Consider the following 21,654-nt stretch of genomic DNA (forward strand, 5'->3'; position numbering starts at 1 on the left):
TCCACACACCCATCCTCATTTCTGCTTGAGGTTTTCTGCCTTTGGATTGAAGTGGGCCTCTCTGCCCTTCAGTTTTTTTTTTTTTTTTTCTTGCAAAACAGTGACATATGTCTGCAAAAGCTTTGTAACAGCCACTTCATCCTGCCCTGTGTGGCAGAGATGGCTATATTTTCATGCTGAGTGGAAGTGATACATTGATATAAAGTTTGCAAAGCAATTTAAAATCTGGAATGAAGAAACTATAAGCTTGCCAGAGTTTTTGCTGACATTGAGCTTAAAGAAAAAATATTGGATCTATAATTTTTATTAAAACCAGGCCATTCTTTGGTGTCAAAAATCAAGGAGGAAACATGGATACGAATACACACCTACGACTCTCACCTTTCTACAGGTAAGGAGGAAGCAAAGGCTACTAGCAAGGAGCTCCCTCTTCATCTGTGATGTAAGACTCAGATGAGTAGAACTTGAGCAGTTTAAACAAAACAGTAGATATAACAACAGTGAAGATAGCCAAACAATCAATACACAAACAGGTGTTCTTCTTTCATGTGTAATGATAATACTGGTCATAACAAAAATAACATTTACTTAACGAAGATTGTGCCAAGGACTATTCTAAGGACCTTATAAGTATTATCTAATTTGATCCTCTTAATTACTATGAGATAGGTGCTCTAATTATTCTATTCCTCATATGAGGAAATTAAGCAGGCACAAGGAACTTGAATAAATTGCTCAAGGACACAAGATAAGTATGGGGCAGCTGGGGATAGGATCCCAGGAAAACTTGCTCCAAATCCAGCTCACCACCAGAGGACTTTGTCAGTTCTAAGTAGAAAAAGGTGCCAACTAACAGAAGACTGAAAATAGCAAGAGCCAGTATGATTACAGGTTTACTTTTCTCTCTAGTAATAAATGTCTGGAAGTAGCAAGTCCAGGGCTGATACAGCAAATCCTATCACAGGAATCAGATTCCTTCTTACCTTTCTGCACTGCTATCCTTGCTTAGTGCCTACCTTCAAACCTTAAGTTCACTTCAAGGTAGAAAGTACTTTTAGAACCTTGGCCATTGTATCCAATTCCAGGACCTAAGGAGGAGGGAGGAGCAGGGCAAACATGTACCTGAGCTTGGGTCTCTTTCCACTTTAAGGAGAGTTTCTGAAGCCCCACCCAACCACTTCCACTTCCATCTCATTGGCTGGACCTTAGTTGTATGGTCACCCCTATCTACAAGAGAGATTAGGACACACAACTTTTAAGCGGAATACATTGTCACTCTGAATAGAATTAAATTTTCATTTTCAAAAAGAAGAGGAGAGTAGATATCGGTAGGTAGTCTACAGGGGATACCAAAGACCTCAGCTGGGCTTAACCCAAGATGTGGATACAGCAGTCATAGAGCAAGACAAGTGAGCCTTCATCCTTACTGCCTACTTGACTACTTCACCCTCTTGTTATCATGGGAGCCAAGGAGCCTACTGGGAATACTTCACACCAGCCTGAAACTGAACTTCAGGCATACACCACCTGGCACGTCACACAGCCTGGGCAGAGTTAGGTAAACAGATCCTCAGAAGTCTGTTAGAAAATGTCAGGGTTGGGCCGGGTGCAGTGGCTCGTGCCTGTAATCCCAGCACTTCAGGAGACCAAGGCGGGTGGATCACCTGAGGTCAGGAGTTCGAGACCAGCCTGGCCAACATTGTGAAACCCCGTCTCTACTAAAAATACAAAAAATTAGTTGAGCATGGTGATGGGCACCTGTAATCCCAGCTACTCAGGAGGCCAAGGCAGAAGAATCGCTTGAACCCAGGAGGCGGAGGTTTCAATGAGCCGAGATCACGCCATTGCACTTCAGCCTGGGCAACAAGAGTGAAACTTTGTCTCCAAAAAAATAAATTAATAAAATAAAATAAATAAATAAATAAATAAATAAGTCAGGGTCCTTGAGAGAGAATTCACCATGAGGAAGAAAAAATTTGTATGTGAGTGTGAGGTAAGCATGACTCTGGGTAAATCTTGGCAGCTGGTATTAAGATCTACCCTGACTCACCTACCTGTGTCTTAGTCCACGCTTTGCATAGAAACTCAAGTGGCTATATTATTAAACTCAGTAACATGTCTGGACATAAACAATCTTGCCGTGGCACTCCCTCTGAGTGTGACAGAGTGAATAAGGCATTCTTATTATTGTGATTTCATCTATTGAATTAGTGAGGTGACTTGAGGATTAAGCATATGACAGCCAGGTCTGGTGTGTTGGCTCATGGCCATAATGCCAACACTTTTGGAGGCCAAGGAAAGAGGATCACTTGAGACCAGGAGTTCAAGGTTGCAGTGAGCTATAGTTGCACCACTGCACTATAACCTGGATGACACAGGGACACCCTGTCTCTTAAGAAAAAAAAAATGGCAGTTAAGGATATCCACAGGATGTCTACCTCATTGCAGCTGACAAGAAAGGCAATATAAAGATAAAAGGGACAGAGGACAATGTTGAGTGACGTATGTAGGATAATCCTAGATACTCTTCCAAGTTACTGGTACGGGGTTCTTTTCATGGGGCTGGAAATTCTGTATGTTGTAGTCTGGATACTAGGGTTTGTAACATTCAGATTTAACTATAATATGATATTTGTTCATAAACATATTGAGAGCTGGGGTTATTTGGGTTACTTTAAGGTCACACAGGTTTCAGCTGAGTTCTGTGGGTAGCTCAAACACTAATCCCTGAGCCCGGAAAACACAACTTGAAACTAACTTAACTTCCTCACTTTCTCTCTCCTAAATTCCCCTGCTCAATTTCATTCAAATGCAAATGGAAAGCTCTCCATTAAAAACGCACGAGAAGAGAGAAAAGAAAGAAGAAAAGCAAGACAAGAAGAATACAGTAAAACAAGAAAGAAGGGAAGGATATAGTGAGGGAGGGAAATGAAGGAAGAGAGAGAAGAAAAGGTGTGAGGAGGAGGGAAAGAAAGCCAGATTGTTAAACTCTTAATCATTATTAGTAGAATGAGTGGTGACGGTAATAATAATAAAAATAATAATGGTGATGTTCGCTTTTATTTTCAGGATGGGAAATTACATAACTTGGGAGAAGATGGGCTTGTGACAATTGTTAGAAAATACACTCTCATTCTCACACCTCAGTAAGATTGGACTATTTATTAGGCAGTACAGCTTTTACGGTTTTCATTTTGAGAATATTCTACATTAGAGTTATGCTGATGATGAGCATTGTGGCTGAAGAGAGTTAAATCAAGAGAACAGGCTGGGCACAGTGGCTCACGCCTGTAATCCCAGCACTTAGGGAGGCTGAGACGGGCGGATCACAAGGTCAGGAGATTGAGACCATCCTGGCTAACACGGTGAAACCCCGTCTCTACTAAAAATGCAAAAAATTAGCCAGGCGTGGTAGCGGGCGCCTGTAGTCCCAGCTGCTGGGGAGGCTGAGGCAGGAGAATGGTGTGAACCTGGGAGGCGGAGCTTGCAGTGAGCCGAGATCGCGCCACTGCACTCCAGCCTGGGTGACAGAGCAAAGACTCCGTCTCAAAAAATAAAATAAAATAAAATAAAATAAATAAAAGAGAACAGTCCTGGCTCGTAGGTTCCACCTCCCTTCTCTGTGGAGCACTATCCTCCTCCTTGGAGCACTTTCCACAGAAGAGGGAGGTGGGACCTAAGAGCCAGGACTGTTCTCTTATCCATTACCTTATCCACTTGTCAGTGAATAAGGAGAGCAGTCCTTATCCACTATCCTTCCCTTGCTTAGCTGACAAGGATGATGTGAAGGTTAAATTAGAAGACAATGCTTAAAGCGCTTTATAAACTCAAAAGTTTTGTAAGGATATAAGTTGTTGTATTTAGCAAAGGTTTTTAAGACCTAGTACAATCAAGCCAAACTCCTTAAAGTTAGAATTCATCTGATAATCAGTTTTGCTTAAGGATTTTGTAAGCATTGCTGAGCTCTACCAACATAAAGGGACAAAGCATGATTCCTACATTCTGAGAGAAATGTAGCATTTGGAGAGGCAGAAGGCAGTCTTATGGATTTCAAGCCTGACAAGTGGGTCCCAAAATTATACCCCCTGGCCATGTTAGGATCTATCATCTTAGAGGCTCAACCATATTGTATGGGACACCCCCAAAACATTCATACAGACACACATACACATACATGCATAGATTTGATTTTGAGAATGGAAATTAAGTTATCTAAACGAAAACTTTAGGTAAAAGCAATTTAATTTACAAAACTTCTTTAAAATATCAAACCGGTCATATGATAAAAATGAACCACAGTCTAAGTGAAAAATAGAACTTGGGAAATTAAGAAGAACCTGAATGAATTTCACACACCATGTTCCCTGACACATTGCAATTAATCTGGAAATCAATAGCAAAAAGAAAATTAGAAAGTTCTTATTAATATAGAAACTAGGAAATCTACTTCCAAATAATCTATAGATCAGAGAACAAATTATAAAATGAAAATAGAAAATACTTTTAATTGAGCAATGAAAATGACTTTATTGACTTTCTGTAAGGGGACAAATGTAGCAGCATTTGGAGATTTATAATTGTAAATGCTTCTTTTAGAAAAAAATAAAGACTGCAAGCTAATGAAATATAATTTATCTGAAGACATCAGAATAAAAGCTAAATAAACTCACTTTGGGAGGCCGAGACGGGCGGATCACGAGGTCAGGAGATCGAGACCATCCTGGCTAACACGGTGAAACCCCATCTCTACTAAAAATACAAAAAATTAGCCGGGCGAGGTGGCAGGCGCCTGTAGTCCCAGCTACTCGGAAGGCTGAGGCAGGAGAATGGCGTGAACCCAGGAGGCGGAGGTTGCAGTGAGCTGAGATCCGGCCACTGCACTCCAGCCTGGGCAACAGAGCAAGACTTCATCTCAAAAAAAAACAAAAACAAAAACAAAAAAAACAAAAACAAAAAAAAACAAAACAAAACAAGCTAAATAAACTCAAAGAAAGAAATAACGATAAGATTAGAAATACTTTAACAGTTAACACACAAAATAAAAAGAATCCATAAAGTTAAAAGCTGGTTTTTTGAAAAGATTAATAAAATTGAGAAATTTCAGGCAAGACTGATCATAAAGAAAAAAAAAACACAAATCATGAGTATCAGAAACGAAAAAATAAATATTTAAAAGGTGTAGTAAATATTTAAAAAGGTAATAAGTAGATATTTATGCAAATAAGTATGTAATTTATATAAGTAAATAACGTTATGTAAATTGGAAACATTTAATAAAATGATTAAATTCTTTAAAAATGTAATTTATCATTACTGTCTTACGGAGAAATAGAAAAGCTGAACAATTCTACAACCATTAATAAAATGGAATCAGAAGTCCTATATCTTCTTACCAAGAAAACCATTGGTGGGTTCTACCTCAAGTCTAAAAAGAATAAGTTTTAAAATATAATAGAAATTCTTTTTCATAAGAGAATAGAAAAAGAAGGAACATACTCTGGGGTAATTCATGCTATGTCTCAGTGCTTCTCCATCTTGGAATTATGCCATCTGGAATGCAAATGGCCTATAAGAGAAAATGTGGAGAAGGTGCAACCACTCTTATAGGACGTAGGCTATAAGCGCATGTTCTTTTTACTCGTATTCCTATTTCAACTGCAATGGAAGTTGAAAAATACTGTCTTATATATAGAAGATGTCAAAATGGTATGGTATAAATATAACATGTCTTCGTCGCATGATACTTACACTTTATGAATATAACTCTCTTACTAAAGCTTTACAAGGTCAGTAATAAGAAAGGAGCACTATTGGCCAATCTCCCTCATTAATATAGGTGCCAAAATCCTTAAATACTAGCAAACTGAATCTAGTAATATATAAAAAAGATAACACGTTAGGACTAAATTGGGTTTATTTCAGAAAAGCAAAGTAAGTTTAAATATTGGTTTGGAATTAATGTAATTAGCCACACGAAGATATTAATTTTAAAAATCAAATAGTCATATCAATGAATAAAGAAAAAGTTTATGACAAATGCAATATCACTTGTGATTTTTAAAAAAATCTTTTAGCAAATGAGTAGTAAGAAAGGAACTACCTAATTCAGACAGAGTATATAAAACGCCATTCAGCAGATACCATGCTTAATTGTAAAATGTTATATGCTTTCCCTTTGAAATCAGAAGCAAGAAAGTAAATATTATGACTGCTTCTAATTGTTATTTCAAATTGTACTGAAGATCCTAGTCAGTGCAATAAGTCACAGAAAAGAGTTTTAACAGTTGAAAACAAATCTCCCACCATTTGTGGGTGTTATAATCTTTATCTTTAAAATAAAATGATACATAGAAAATTTTTAGAATTAATTTGAGAGTCTGGCAAGTGTCTAGACACACAATTTAATACAGAATCATTTATAGTCCTATAAATCAGAATCCAAGAGAAATTTTTAAAACATAAACTTCAGAGTAAATTAACAAAGTACTTCTAGCACCTATAATGAGAAAGGAATTAAGCCTTATTGAAAAATTTTAAAGATGATAATAAATGTAGACATACTATGATCGTGGAGTGAATGACTCAACACTGTAAACATTGTAAAGTCTCCCCAAATTGATTTATAAATTTAATAGAGCTTGTGGAAGTTGGCAGGTCAATTATAAAATTTATATGCAAGTACAAATGGCCAAAAATAGACAAATAGACTCTTGAAGAACAATGGAAGGTGTTTTTCTTCAAGAATGGGAAGAATTGTTGTATTAGTTTTTACAACTTAAATAATATATTTATTAAGTGTATTGGTGTGGAGATATACACACCAATAATATTGGTATAGTGATTCTGTGCCAATGGGACAAAATAGACAACCTAGAAAGCACATCCATGCATACATGGTCCCTATGTATATGAAAGAGGGGCCCTGAAGAAAAATAGGAAGGAAAGTATTGTCAGTAAATTCTGTTGGGACAAACGGGTGCAATATTGAAAAAAGAAATTATTGGATCTCTATGTCCTAACATACACAAAATAAATTCTAGTTGAAGACCTAGTATGAAAGTCAAAGCTATAATGCTTTAAGAAGATAATATAGGAGAGTGTCCTCAGGGTAGGGGAGAACTTAAGACACAGTAAAGCACTAATCATGAAATAAAAGACTGATAAATTTGACTACCTTAAAAATCAAGAACTTTTCTTCATCAAAAGGCAATATAAAAGGAGTGAAAAGAAAAGCCATAGAATGAGAGAAGTGATTTGCCTTACATATAACTTACAAAGGACTAGTATCCAGAATTTATAAAGAACTAGAAATCAATAAGAAAAACATAAATTGTTAGGAAAAAGGGTAAGAATTTCAGAAAATAAGAAAATTCAAGTGGGCAATAGGCATATGAAAAAGTCCTCAGTCTGTAGTTACAAAAACACAAGTTAAATCACAGTAAGATAACTTTACCTCCAGGCATCCTTAACAAATTGGCAAATAAAACCTTATATATTTGATAGTATCACTGTTGATGAGAATGTGGACCAACAGTTGGTGTGTAAGTCTATAAAACCTTTTGGAGACAATAGAGAGAGTGCTGTCAATAAGATGGTTTACTAGAGATGCCTGGGATTTGTACCTCTCACAAGAAAGCACCAAGGCAATAAATAAACAGCTAAGCTTTGACTGGAGTGTTGAAGGGAATGTGCTGGAGTGCTTCAGGTGAGTAGAGACACACCTGTGGTGATCAGAAGTCCGGGACGGCAGTATGGAGGCACCTGAACTGTGTGACCCTATCTCCCTCACCTACATCAAATCTGCCTAGAGTTAGGAGGAACTTTCCTTTGGGAGGTGTGGAGGAAGGTAAGCAGAAGATCTCCGCCAGCCCCCATTACCACCACAAACAGCTACAGTCCTTATGACAGAAGAATCCCAGTCTCCCAGTTCGAAGAGGTGCTAAGGATTCATACAGCTGCATTGTCCTGGATTGGGAGTACAAGGGTTAACTTCTCTACCCCACCATCTATTCCCCATGAGCCATGCTGCAGCAGCATGGTGCTATCTTGAGACTAGAGTCACCTCTGGGGTATGCCCTGCTCTGGAGACCAGTAGCCACTGCACTTCTCCAGCACTGGAATTCCGTCTTCATTCTACTGTGCCCATACCAGTAGCTGCACACCACAATCCCAGCAGTGTGGAGTCTGGGCCCAGGATTGAATATGAGGCTGATCCTACACAGCAAAGAAACCAACTCCTGCTACCCTTACTTCCAGCCAGAGGAACAGACTGGCAATCCTGCCCAGAGTAAGCCTACCTTTGGGCTAGCCTGAGCAAGAGAGACTCAAGCCTCCAAGCAGCTGACATGCTCCCAGGTCAGCAGAATGGCGATGCACCTGGACCCAGAGCCTGAGAAACAGCCCTGAGGTACCCCAACCCCTGCAGACAGGCCTATGACCAGTTCATCAGCCCCGTATCTACAATCAGTCTGAGAAACAGATCTGTGGGCTTCCTCTAACAGAAACTCCCTTAGGCTGGCCAAGGAGCTGTGCACAAACACCCTGGGACTGAGAAATCACTCCACAGGCTGCCCCTAGTGGTCAAGGCCCCAGGCCAACCAAGCAGTGGTACACCAGCATCCTGGACTCATGAAACAGCTCGGTGGGCCACCACCCACAGACAAACGCCCTAGGCCAGCCAAGCAGTCATGCAGCTGTGTCCTGGGCTTTAGAAACAGCCTCATAGGTTGCCCCCAGCAGACATGTCCCCAGGTTAGCTAAGCAGATGTATGCCTGCATACTAGGCCTGAGGAACAGTCCCATAGGCCATTCCTGGTGGGCATTCCCTCAGGATGGCCAAACAACCATGGACCTGTGCTCCCAGTCAGAATAACATGCCCATGACCACAACTCCAGAGAGCCAGACCCCAAATTGGCTGATGCATCATGTGCAAACCTGTGCCACTAACCTGAGAAACAGCCTGGTGAGCCTATCCTTGGAAAACTCACACCACTTCCACCACAAATGCTCTCAGACTAGGCCACTGAGAAGCTCACAAACATCCCTAGTGTGGATTACAACTAAAGACACTACTTGAAGACTACACTACTGAGTCTACCTAAAACCAACACCAACACATGCCACCAAACTGACACTCCAAGACCCATTCATCTGAGCAAGTCATTCCATATGAAACTTCTGCAAAATTGGAAGAGGTGACTTTTCTCCCAGATGTGTAGAAATCAATGTAGGAATACGTCAACCACGAAGAAGCAAGGAAGCATGTAACCTTCAAAGGAAAATGATAATTCTCCAGTAATAGACCTCAATCATAAGAAAATATATGAAATTCCAGAAAAAGAATTCAAAATAATAATCTTAAGGAAGCTCAGTGAGATACAAAAGAATTCAGATAAACAATTCAATTAAATCAAGAAAATAATTCATTATTTGAATGAGAAATTTAGCAAAGAGATAGATATCATAAAAAAAACCAAACAAAAATCCTAGAGCTGAAGAATTTCATGAATAAAATTAAAAAATACAATCAAGCACCTTAACAATAGATTATACCAAGCAGAAGAATTTCTCAGCTTGCAGACAGGTTTGAAATAACCCAGAGAAAAATAAGTAAATAAATAAAAAAAAGAAAGAAGAAAGCCTATGAGATTTATGCATCACTGTTTAGCAAATAAATATTCACACTATGAGTATTCCAGAAGAAGAAGAGAAGAAATAAAGGTGAGAAAAACATATTTAATGAAACAATAGCAAAAAACTTCCCAAGGTTTAGAGAGAGATAGACATCCAGGTCTAGGGAGCTCAAAAACTCCAAATAAATTCAACCCAAAGAGGTCATCTCTGGGAAACATTATAGTCAAATTATCAAAAGTCAAAAAGAAACAAGGAATTTTGATCCAGTAAGGCCAGATTATTTTTAACTAAAAAAAAAAAAAAAAAAAAAAAAAGAGTATAAAGAAACAAAGATTTTTAAAGAGCAGCAAGAGAAAAGCTTCAGGTTACAAATAAAAGAATCCTCATTAAACTAACAGAGGACTTCTCAGCAGAAACCTTAAAGGCCAAGAGAAAATAGGATAATATATTCAAAGTACTGAAATACATAAACTACCAGGCAAGAGTATTATACTTAGCAAAACTATCCTTCAGAAATGAAGAACAAAATCTTTTGCAGACAAGCAAAAACTGAGGGAATTCATCACCACTGAACCAGCCTTATGGAAAATGCTCAAGGTAGTCTTATATCTGGAAGTACAAACACCATCAAGAAAACATGCAAAACTGTAAAATTCACTGGTAGAGCTGACACACAAAGGAGAAAGAGAATCTAACCTTATCACTACAGAAAAGACTCAATAACAAAAGTAAACAATAAGAGGAAGTAAGGAGCAAGCAATTAATAAAATATCCATAAAATAATCAATAAAATGACAGAAGTAAGTGCTCATCTATCAAATTTTGAATGAAAATTTGAAGATATAGATGGGCTGAGTGGATTAAAAAGGAACCAACTATATGCTGTCTACAAGAGACTTATTCCACCTGTAAAGACACATAAACTGCAAATGAAGGAATAGGAAAATATAATCCACGCAGATGGACACCAAAAACAAGCAAGAGTAGCTATCCTTATAGCAGATAAAACAGACCTCAAGTTAAAAGTTGGAAAAAGACAAATAAAGACATTATATGATAATACAATGATAAATTCAACAAGAGAATATTTCAATTATAAATATGTATACAACCAACACTGGATTGCCCAGCTATATAAAGCAAATATTATTAGATCTAAAGGGAGAGATAGACCTCAATACAATAATAGTCGGGGACTTCAACATCCCAACAGATCATCTAGACAGAAAATCAAATAAACCAAATAAACCTAACAGACCTTTACAAAACATTTCACCCAATAGCTGAAAAATACATATTCTTTTCATCAGCACATGGAGCATTCTTCAGGATTGACCATATGTTAGGACACAAAACAAGTCTCAAAAAAATTCTCAAAATCAAAACCATATGAAGTATCTTATCTGAACACAATGAAATAAAACTAGACATCTGTAATAAGAGAAACATCCAAAACTACACGAATATGTGGACATTAAACAACAAGCTCCTGAGTGATCAGTAAGTGAAAGAAGAAATTGAGAATAAAATTTAAAAATTCCTTGAAACAAATGAGAATAGAAACACAATATACCAAAATCTATGGGGGCAAAGCAAAAGCATTATTAACAGGCAGGCTTTTAGCATTTAATGTCTACATCAAAAACCTAGAAATATTTCAAATAAACAGCTTAATGAAGCATCTTGACTAAGCAGGAACAAAACAAACCTAAAGTTAGTAGAAGAAAAGAAATAATGATGATTAAAGGCACAGAAATAAAATTGAGACTAAAAATTGCAAAAGATCAATAAAACAATAAACTGTTTTTTTAAAAAACAGATAAAGTCAACAAACCATTAACTAGACTAAGAAAAATTAAGGAAGACCTAAAAATCAGTAACAAAAATGAGATGGCATACTGAATGGCGAAAGGAATACTACAGAAATACAAAGAATCATTAGAGAGTACTATGAATGTACATGCCAATAAATTTGAAAATCTAGAGAAAATGGGTAAAGTCCTAGACACATACAACATATGAAAATTGAACTAAGAAGAAATAGGAAACCTGAATAGACCAATCACAATTAACAACATTGAGTCAGTTATAAAGTCTTCCAACAAAGAAACATTCATGAATGGATGGTTTCACCACTGAACTCTACTGAAACTTTAAAAAAGAATTAATACCAGTTCTCAAACTACTCCAAAAAATTGAAGCAGAGTGATATTTTTCCTAAACGTATTCTATGAGGCCATGCTAACTTTAACACCAAAAGAAGACAATGACACAACAACCAAAAAAGGTCCAATATCCCTGCCAAACATAGATACAAAAATCCTCGACAAAATAATAGCAAACCAAATCCAACAACATGTCAGGACGATAATAACCATGATCAAATGAGATTTATCCCAGGAACGCAAGGATAATTCAACATTTGCAAATCAATAAACATTATATATTACACCAATAGAATAAGGGACAAAACCCATAATCATCTCAATAAATACAGAAAAAGCCTTTGATAATATTTAATATCACTTTATGACAAAAACTGATAATAAATTACATGTAGAAGAAAAGTACCTCAATATAATAAAATTCATATAGGATAAATTCACAGTTAACATCATAATGAAAGGAGAAAAATTGAAAACTTTTCCTCTAAGAACTGAAAAGAGACTTATTGCCCACTCTCACCACTCTTGATGAACACAGTGCTGGAAGTCCTAACGAGAACAATTAGGCAAGAAAAAGAAATAAAAGATATCCAAATTGAAAAGGAAAAAATCAAATTGTACCTGTCTGCAAATAACATGATCTTATATATAGAAAAATGAAAAGACTTTACCAAAAAACTCTTAGAAAAGATAAATGAATTCAAGAAAGTTGCAGGATACAAAATTATCATACAAAAATTTGTAGCATTTCTATACATGAACCACAAAATGGCTAAAAAAGAAATCAAGAAGGCAATTCCATTTACAATAACTATAGAAACAATAAAATACTTGGGAATAAATTTAACCAGAAAGGTGAAAGACCTCAACAAGAAAAACTACAAAACACTGATGAAAGAAGTTGAAGAGCATATAAAGAAAATACTCATAAACTGAATCCAGCAGCACATCAAAAAGCTAATCTGTCATGATCAAGTAGGCTTTATCCCTGGGATACAAGATTGGTTCAACATATGTAAATCAATAAATGTGATTCGTCACATAAATAGAACTAAAGACAAAAACCACATGATTATCTCAATTGATACAAAAAAGGCTTTCGATAAAATTCAACATCTCTTCCTGTTAAAAACTCTCAATAAATTAGGTATTGAAGGAATGTACCTCAAAATAAAAGCCACCTATGACAAACCCACAGCCAACATTATGCTTACTGAGCAAAAGCTGGAAGCATTCCCCTTTAAAACTGACATAAGACAAGGATGCCCTCTCTTACCACTCCTATTCAACATAGTATTGGAAGTCCTGGCCAGAGCAATAGGCAGGAGAAAGAGGGCATCCGAAGAGAAAAAGAGGAAGAAAGAGAAAGTCAAACTATCCCTGTTTGCTGATGACATGATCCTATATCTAGAAAACCTCATAGTCTCAGCTCAAAAGATCCTTCAGCTGATAAACAACTTTAGCAAAGTCTCAGGATACAAAATCAATGTACAAAAATCACTAGCATTTCTATACACCAAAAACAGCCAAGCCTAGAACCAAATCAGGAATATAATCCCACTCACAATTGCCAAGAAAAGAATAAAATACCTAGGAATACAGCTAGCCAGGGAGGTAAAAGATCTCTACAATGAAAATTGCAAAACATTGTTCAAAGAAATCAGCGATGACACAAACAAACAGAAAAACATTCCTTGCTCATGGATAGGAAGAATCAGTATCATTAAAATGGTCATACTGCCCAAAGCATTTACAGATTTAATGCTATTCCTATCAAACTATCAATGACATTCTTCACAGAACTAGAAAAAACTATTTTAAAATTCATACGGAACTGATAAAGATCCTGAATAGTCAAGGCAATCCTAAACAAAAGAAGAAAGCTGGAGGCGTCACGTTACCTGACTTCAAACTATTAATATACAGCAGGGCTACAGTAATCAAAACACCATGGTACTGGTAAAACAAACAAACAAACAAACAAAAAGATGTCTAGACCAATGGAACAGAATGAAGAGCCCAGAAATAAGGCCACACATCTACAAAAATTGATCTTTGATAAAGATGACCAAAAAAAATGTGGTGGGGGAAGGGCTCCCTAATCTATCAATGGCACTGGGATAACTGGCTAGCCATATGAAGATGATTGAAACTGGACCCCTTCCTTACACTATATACAAAAATTAACTCAAGATGGATTCAAGACTTAAATGTAAAACTCAAAACTATAAAAATCCTGAATGACAACGTAGGCAATACCATTCTGTACATGGGAACTGGCAAAGACTTTGTGACAAAGAGGTCAAAAGCAATCACAACAAAACCGAAAATCAACAAATGGTATTGAATTAAACCAAAGAGCTTCTGCACAGCAAAAGAAACTACCCACAGAGTAAACAGACAACCTACAGATTGGGAGAAAATATTTGCAAACTAGGCATCTGACAAAGGTCTAATATCCAGCATCTGTAAGAAACTTAAACAGATTTACAAGAAAAAAAGAACCCAGCCCTATTAAAAAGTAGGCATAGGACATGAACAGACACTTTTCAAAAGAAGACATACATGTGGCCAAAAACATATGAAAAAAGTTCAATATCACCGATTTTTAGAGAAATGCAAATGAAAACCACAATGAGATACTATCTCACATCAGTCAGAATGGCTGTTATTAAAAAGTCAAGAAATAACAGATGCTGACAAGTTTGCAGAGAAAAGGGAATGTGCAAACACTGTTGGTGGGAGTCTAAATTAGTTCAACCATAGTGAAAAGTAGTGTGGTGATACTTCAAAGAGCTAAAAACAGAACCACCATTCTACCCAGCAATCTCACTCCTGGGTATATATCCAATGAATATACATTATTGTATCATAAAGACACATGAACACATATGTTCAATTCAGCACTACTCAAAATAGCAAAGACATGGAATCAACCTAAATGTCCACCAACAGCAGATTGGATAAAGAGAATGTGGTATATACACACGATGAAATACTATGCAAGCATAAAAAAGAACGAGATCATGTCCTTTGTATTTCCTTAGCAAACTAATTCAGGAACAAAAAATCAAATACATGTGTTTTCATTTAAAATAGGAACTGAATGATGAGAACACATGGACATAAAAAGAGGAACAACAGACATTGGGGCCTACTTGAAGGTAGAGGGTGGGAAGACAGAGAGGATCAGAAAAAATAACTATTGGGTACTAGGCTTTGTACCTGGGTGATGAAATAATCTGTTCAACAAACCCCTGTAACATAAATTTACCTATACAACAAACCTGCACTTGTACTCCTGAACCTAAAATAAAAGCTTAAAATATAAAATAAATAAATAAATAAATAATAACATAAGAGAAATTGAGGAGGATAGAAGCAAGTAGAAGGACATCTCTTGCTCATGAATCAGAAGAATTAATGTTAGAGTGACCACACTACTCAAAGCAATCTATAGATTCAATGCATTCCCTATCCAAATACCAATGACATCTTTCACAGCAATAGAAAAATATAATTCTAAAATTTGTATGGAATCACAAGACCCTGAATAGCCAAAGCAATCCTGAGCAAAAAGAACAAAGCTGGAGGTACCATACTTCCAAACCTCAAAATATACGATAAAGTTGTAGTAATCAAAACAGCATAGTACTAGGCTAAAAACAGACACATAGAAAAATAGAATAGAACAGAGAGCCCAGAGATAAATTTATGCACCTCCAGCCAACTGATTCTTGATAAAAGCACCAAGAACACACATTGTAGAAAGGACAATCTCTTCAATAAACAGTGCTGGGGAAACTGGATGTCTATATGCAGAAGAATAAAACTAGAACCCCAGCTCTCACCCTATACAAAAATCAACTTAAGATGTGAAACAACAAAGACGTGAAACAATAAAACTACTGGAAGAAAATATAGGGAAAATGCTTGAGGACAGTAGTCTGGGGAAATATTTTATGAATAAGGCCCCAAAATCATAGGCAACAAAGGCAAAAGTAAACCAAACTAAAACCTCTGCACAGCAAAGGAAACAATCAACAATCAACAAAGACAACCTACAGAATGGGAGAAAATATTTGCAGACTATTCATTTGACAGGGTGTTGATATCCAGAATATACAAGGAACTCAAACATCTCAACAGAAAAAAAATCCCAAACAATACAATTTAAAAATGGACAAATGATCTGAACAAACATTTCTCAAAAGAAGACATACAAATGGCCAATAAGTACATTAAAAATGTTCAACATCACTAATCATAAGAAAAGTGCAATCAGAGCTACTACGAAAGAACATCTCACCCCAGTGATGTTTATTATCCAAAAGACAAAAAATAACACATGCTGCCCAGTGTGCAGAGAAAGGCAAATGCTTACACGCTGTTGATGGAAATGCTAACTAATACAATTACTGTGGACAATATGGATATCAGTATGGTGGTTCCTTGAAAACCTACAAATAATTCTGCCATACAATCTAGTAATCTCACCACTTAGAATTTATCCATAGGAAAGAAAATCATTATATTGAAGAGATATCTGCACTGCCATGTTTATCGCAGCACTACTCACAATAGCCAAGTTATGGAATCAACTTAGATGTCTAACAAGAGAAAAATGGATAAAGAAAATATGGTGTATATATATGCAATAAAATACTATTCAGTCGTAAAAAATGAATGAAATCCTGCCATTTGCATCAACATGGATGGAGCTATAGGACATCATATTAAGTGGAATAAGTCAGGAACAGAAAGATAAACACTGAATATTCTCACTCCTATGTGGAAGCTAAAATAAGTTGATCCCAGAAGTAAAAACTAAAGTAGAGGATACTAGAGGCTGGGAAGGGTAAGGAGAAGGGAGGGATAGGGAGAGATTTGTTAAAGCAGGGGTTGCCAACCTTTTTGGCACCAGGTACTGGTTTTGGGGAAAACTGTTTTCCACAGACTGTGGGTGGGGGATGGTTTCAGGATGAAGCTGTTCCACCTCAGATCATCAGGCATTAGATTCTCATAAGGTGCACACAACCAAGATCCCTTACATGCACAGTTCACAACAGGGTTTGTGCTTCTATGGGAATCTAATACCGCCACTGCTGTGCTTCTATGGGAATCTAATACCTGATCTGACAGGGAGTGGAGGTCAGTTGGTAATGCTTGCTCACCCACTGCTCACCTCCTGTGTGAAGTCCACTTCCTAACAGGCCACAGATTGGTACCCGTCAGTGGTCCAGGGGGTGGGGACCCCTATTTAAGGACAGAAAATGACAACTAGATAGAAAGAATGTGTTCTATGCCACTGTAAGATGACTATAGTCAACAATAATGTATGTTTTCAAATAGCTAGGATAGGAGGATATTGCATATTTCCAACAGAAATAAATGATCAATGTTTGAGCTGATGGATACGTTAATTGTCCTGATCTGATCACCATACATTACATGTATCAAAACGTCATTATGTACCCCATGAATACATACAACTACTGTCAATTAAAACAAACAAACAAGCCAATAAACAAAAACCCTTTGGAAACGAACCTGGAATGATCTATTAAAGTTGAAGATAACACATACCCTATGACCTAGAAAGTCTATTCTTACATATATACCCAACAGAAACCTATGCACATGTGCAATAGGACACTTGGACAAGTAATCTATTATCATTCTTTCTTACAGTAAAAAGAAAAGGCAAATCTAAACTATACTGTTTAACAACATGTAGGAGAAAAAGAAAACAAGGACCACAAAAGGCAGGATAGTTGTTACTGATGGGGAAGAGAGACGGACGGGGTTATCAGCAGGAAAGGCATATGGAAGACTTCCAGGATGCTGCCAGCATTCCTTTTTCTCATCTAGGTTGGGGTCAGCATATCAGTCAGGGTTCTCCAGATAAATGTAAATAATAGAAAATCTATCTATCTATCTATCATCTATCTATCTAACTATCTAGATATGGAGAGAGATTTATTATGAGGAAATGGCTCACACATTTATGGAGACTGAGAAGTTCCACAATATGCTGTCTGCAAGCTGGAAACCTAGGAAAGCCAGTGATGCAATTCCAGTTTTGATCAGAAGGCCTAAGAAGCAAGGAAACTAATGGTATAAGCATCAGTTCAAGGATAAGTGAAGATGGATGTCCCGTCTCAAGCAGGCAGGCAGGAAGAAAAAGGAAAAAATTCCTCCTTCCTCTGCCTTTTCTGTTCTATTCAGGCTCTCAGGAGACTGGATGATGGCCACTCCCATTGGAGAGACCATCTACTCCTCTGAGTCCACTGATTCAAATGCCAGTCTCATCTGGAAACACCCTCACAGATACACCCAGAAACAATGTTTAATCTGGACACTCTGTGGCACGGTGAAGTTGACACATAAAATTAACCATCACAGTCAGCAAACTTCTTCTGAAAAGGGTGAGGCGGTAGTTATTTTAGGCTTCACAGGCCATATGGTTTCTGTCACAACTACTCAACTCTGCCATAATAGCCTGAAAGTAGACATAGACATTGTGCAAAAGTATTGGCACGGGTGTATTCCAATAAAATTCACTTACAAAAAATGGCGGTGGGGTGCCTTCAGCCCATAGGCCATATTTGTCACCCCCTGTTATAGGTAATGTCATGTGTGTGTGCTGTATGCAATTTGTATATGTCATATGTCACAAAAAGAAATGAAGGACTCAGAAACAAGAAAGAAATTTAGCCCAAGTGCTACGTTTGAGGGTTGTAGAGTCAGAAAGCCAGGGTGTGACTTGTGCCTTACCTACTCACAAGGTACTGGGCCTTGGGCATAATGTACACCTGTGAACTAGAGTAGTGGTAGCACCCATCTGTTTTGAGGATTAACTGATGGATAAGGTTAGGTGTTTAGTAAAATTCCTAGCACATATTAGCTCAAGATTTTTGTTTTCCTCTCAGATAAGAGGGTCTTTCAGATAAGATTGGTAAGTATGTTCAACCATACTTACCAATACTTTAAGGACGTACTTGTTTCTTGCTGTAGGCAAAAATTAGCTCCTACAGAAGAAATTTATGGAAGAATAGAAAATATACATAATCCCTTCTATACATAATGTGGAAAAATCACAAGTAAACATATTATGCTGCCTACTATTTCTTGGAAAGCACTTTTCCCTTAGCATACTTTGGGTGCTAAGCAAATGACTTGTAAAAAAAAATTTAAAATGCATTCCATATGTAAATTATAAGAGGAGAAAATAGTGTGAAGGGAAAAGTTCACTCCTGATTCTGAAACCAGAATGACTATGCTTTATTTCTCAGGGAAGTCTTATTGAAGGGGTAAAACCTGACCATTTACAAAAGGGTAGGCTTTCATAGTAGGCGGAATAATGGTCCCTGGGGTTTCCACATCCTAATTCCCTGAAGCTGTGAATATGTTATCTTACATAGTAAAAGCTGTAATTAAGCTAAGGATCTTGAAATGGGGAGAATAGTCTGGATTACCCAGGTGTTTTCAATGTAATCACAAGGCTCTTTTTAGGTGAAAGAGTGACACAGAAAGGTCAGAGTGAGAGAGAAATTTGAAGATGCTATCCTGCTGGCTTTAAAGATGGAGAAAGGGGCTCTAAGCCAAGGAACATAAGGTCTTTAGAAGCTGGAAAAGTCAAGAAATGGATTCTCTCCTACAGCCTGCATAAGAAACACAGTTCTGCAGTCATCTTAACATTAGCCCAGTAAAAATCATTTCAGACTTCTGACCTTCAGAGCTCTAATATAAACATGTGCTGTTCTAAGTCACTAAGTTTATGGTAATTTCTTACAGCAGGAATGAGAAACTAATAGAACTGTATAACAGATAGAGTGTTCAGTTGGGCTAAACGTAGCTCCTTAAACCGCCCTGCCATTTTATTATGTATTTTTATAATTTATCCGAAAAGTACTTATTAATGACCTCCTGAGTAACAGGAACTAGAGTTATAAAGATGAATAAACTTAGCCCCAGTCCCTAAAGAGCCCACAGTATAGCAGAGTTGGAAAACTGTCTAGTGTTTCTGCACATCTTGTGAGCAGAGGTACCGGTTGCCTTTGTTCAAGCCTATCATTTCAAGAATGTCTGTCTGTTTAATGAACAACTTTGAATTGTGAAGACAGTATCTCCCTCCAGAGCAAAGGGCAGACATGCTTACAGTTCCATGGGAAAGATTCAGGATCCCTAAGCTCAAGGTTCCTCTCTTGTCAGGCAGCCTTGACAAGACTTGTGTGAATGTATCATCTTGTCCTCTTTGTGTCATCCTGTGGAAACTGGCATTGGAAAATCATGTCAAGAGATTGCTGATACTCTGGCTGCTGCTATTGCTGAGTAACAAATTGTCTATTTTTCTCTAACCCAGCTATTTTGTGTCTTCTTTTAGCATCCATGAACTGGAGTAGGTTAACTTGTTAGCTTGCAAATGGAAAAATCTCACATCCTTCACAGTTCTTAACAAATAGTAAACAAAACAATGCACACATCTTTATCAACATCCTGGGTCAGGGTCTCCTAAAAAGGTCTATAATAGAAATGAAAAAGAAAGAGGTACTATGTGTATTAGGTACTTTATATATATTCTTATTAAGTTTTCATACTACTCTGCAAGATTTATTTTAACAGCCATCTAGATATCCTGTTTACTTATGATTCAGATAAGAATGGACCACCACACTCCAATTACCTCCCCCATTACATGTCCTTAAGAAAATCCAGGGAACCCAGCAGATTCCAGAGCAGTAGTTTTCAAAGGAAGTAATTTGCCCCTGATATGGTTTGGATGTTCCTCCCCTCCAAATCTCAGGTAATGAAATCCCCCATGTTGGAGGAGAGGCTTGGTGGGTGGTGTTTGGATCATGGCAGCTGATACCTCATGAATGGCTTAGCCATCCCCTTGGTGATGAGTGAATTCCTCCTTTAGTAGTTCATATGAGATCTGGTTGTTTAAAAGAGTATGGCATTTCCTCCCTCCCTCTCTTGCTTCTGCTCTAGCCATGTAATATGCTGACTCCCCCTTTGCCTTCCACCATGATTGTAAGCTTCCTGAGGCCCTCACCAGGTACAATGCTGGTGCCATGCTTCCTGTATAGCCTGCAGAGCCATAAGCCAATTAAACCTCTTTTCTCTATAAATTACCCAATCTCAGGTATTCCTTTATAGTGACACAAAAAAGATAAATACACTCTCCATTTGGCAATGACTGAAGACGTTTTTGATAGTCACAATTTAAGGTAGGGGTCTTAGTGGTATCTAGGGTGTCAGGAATATGGCTAACCATCCTACAACGACTATGACAGCCCCCACAAATACTCATCTAGTCTAACATGCCAGTAATGCTGAGGTTGAGAAACTCTGCCCTGGAGTCTAATCATCTCTGACTTTCATTTCTGCCTCCATTGATATCTTTTGGTCTGTTTTTTATCCACTAATGTATTTATCTCATCTTGGCATGTATCCAAGTTTCCATCTCTCCCTCCCTAATATAAGGTCACCACCAGTGTAAGCCTATTGTGTGCAGGAGAAATTTTACTAAAGATTTATAGGTATGAGGTGGGAGGTTACAGAATCATATCAACAGCAAATAAATTGAAGAGCATATTAGACAGCCCTGCTGTTAATGTCCTACTAGTCCCTGCACTTCTGGACTCGGGCTTTCTTACTGCCCGTAATAATGGTTGCCCATGTCAACTCATTCAATGCCTTAGGCTTTCACCATCTTACTGGTTCCAGTCTTCATATCATCCCCTTCCTAGATTGTACCTAGGAACTCCAGGTTCCTCTCTCTGTTATGTAGCAACTATTCAATTCTCTACATCTAAACTCAGGTTGAAGCCTTTCTTTAGTTTGTCTAGC

This window comes from Colobus angolensis, unplaced genomic scaffold, assembly GCF_000951035.1.
Source record: "Colobus angolensis palliatus isolate OR3802 unplaced genomic scaffold, Cang.pa_1.0 Scaffold419, whole genome shotgun sequence".
In the NCBI taxonomy this organism is placed as follows: Eukaryota; Metazoa; Chordata; class Mammalia; order Primates; family Cercopithecidae; genus Colobus; species Colobus angolensis.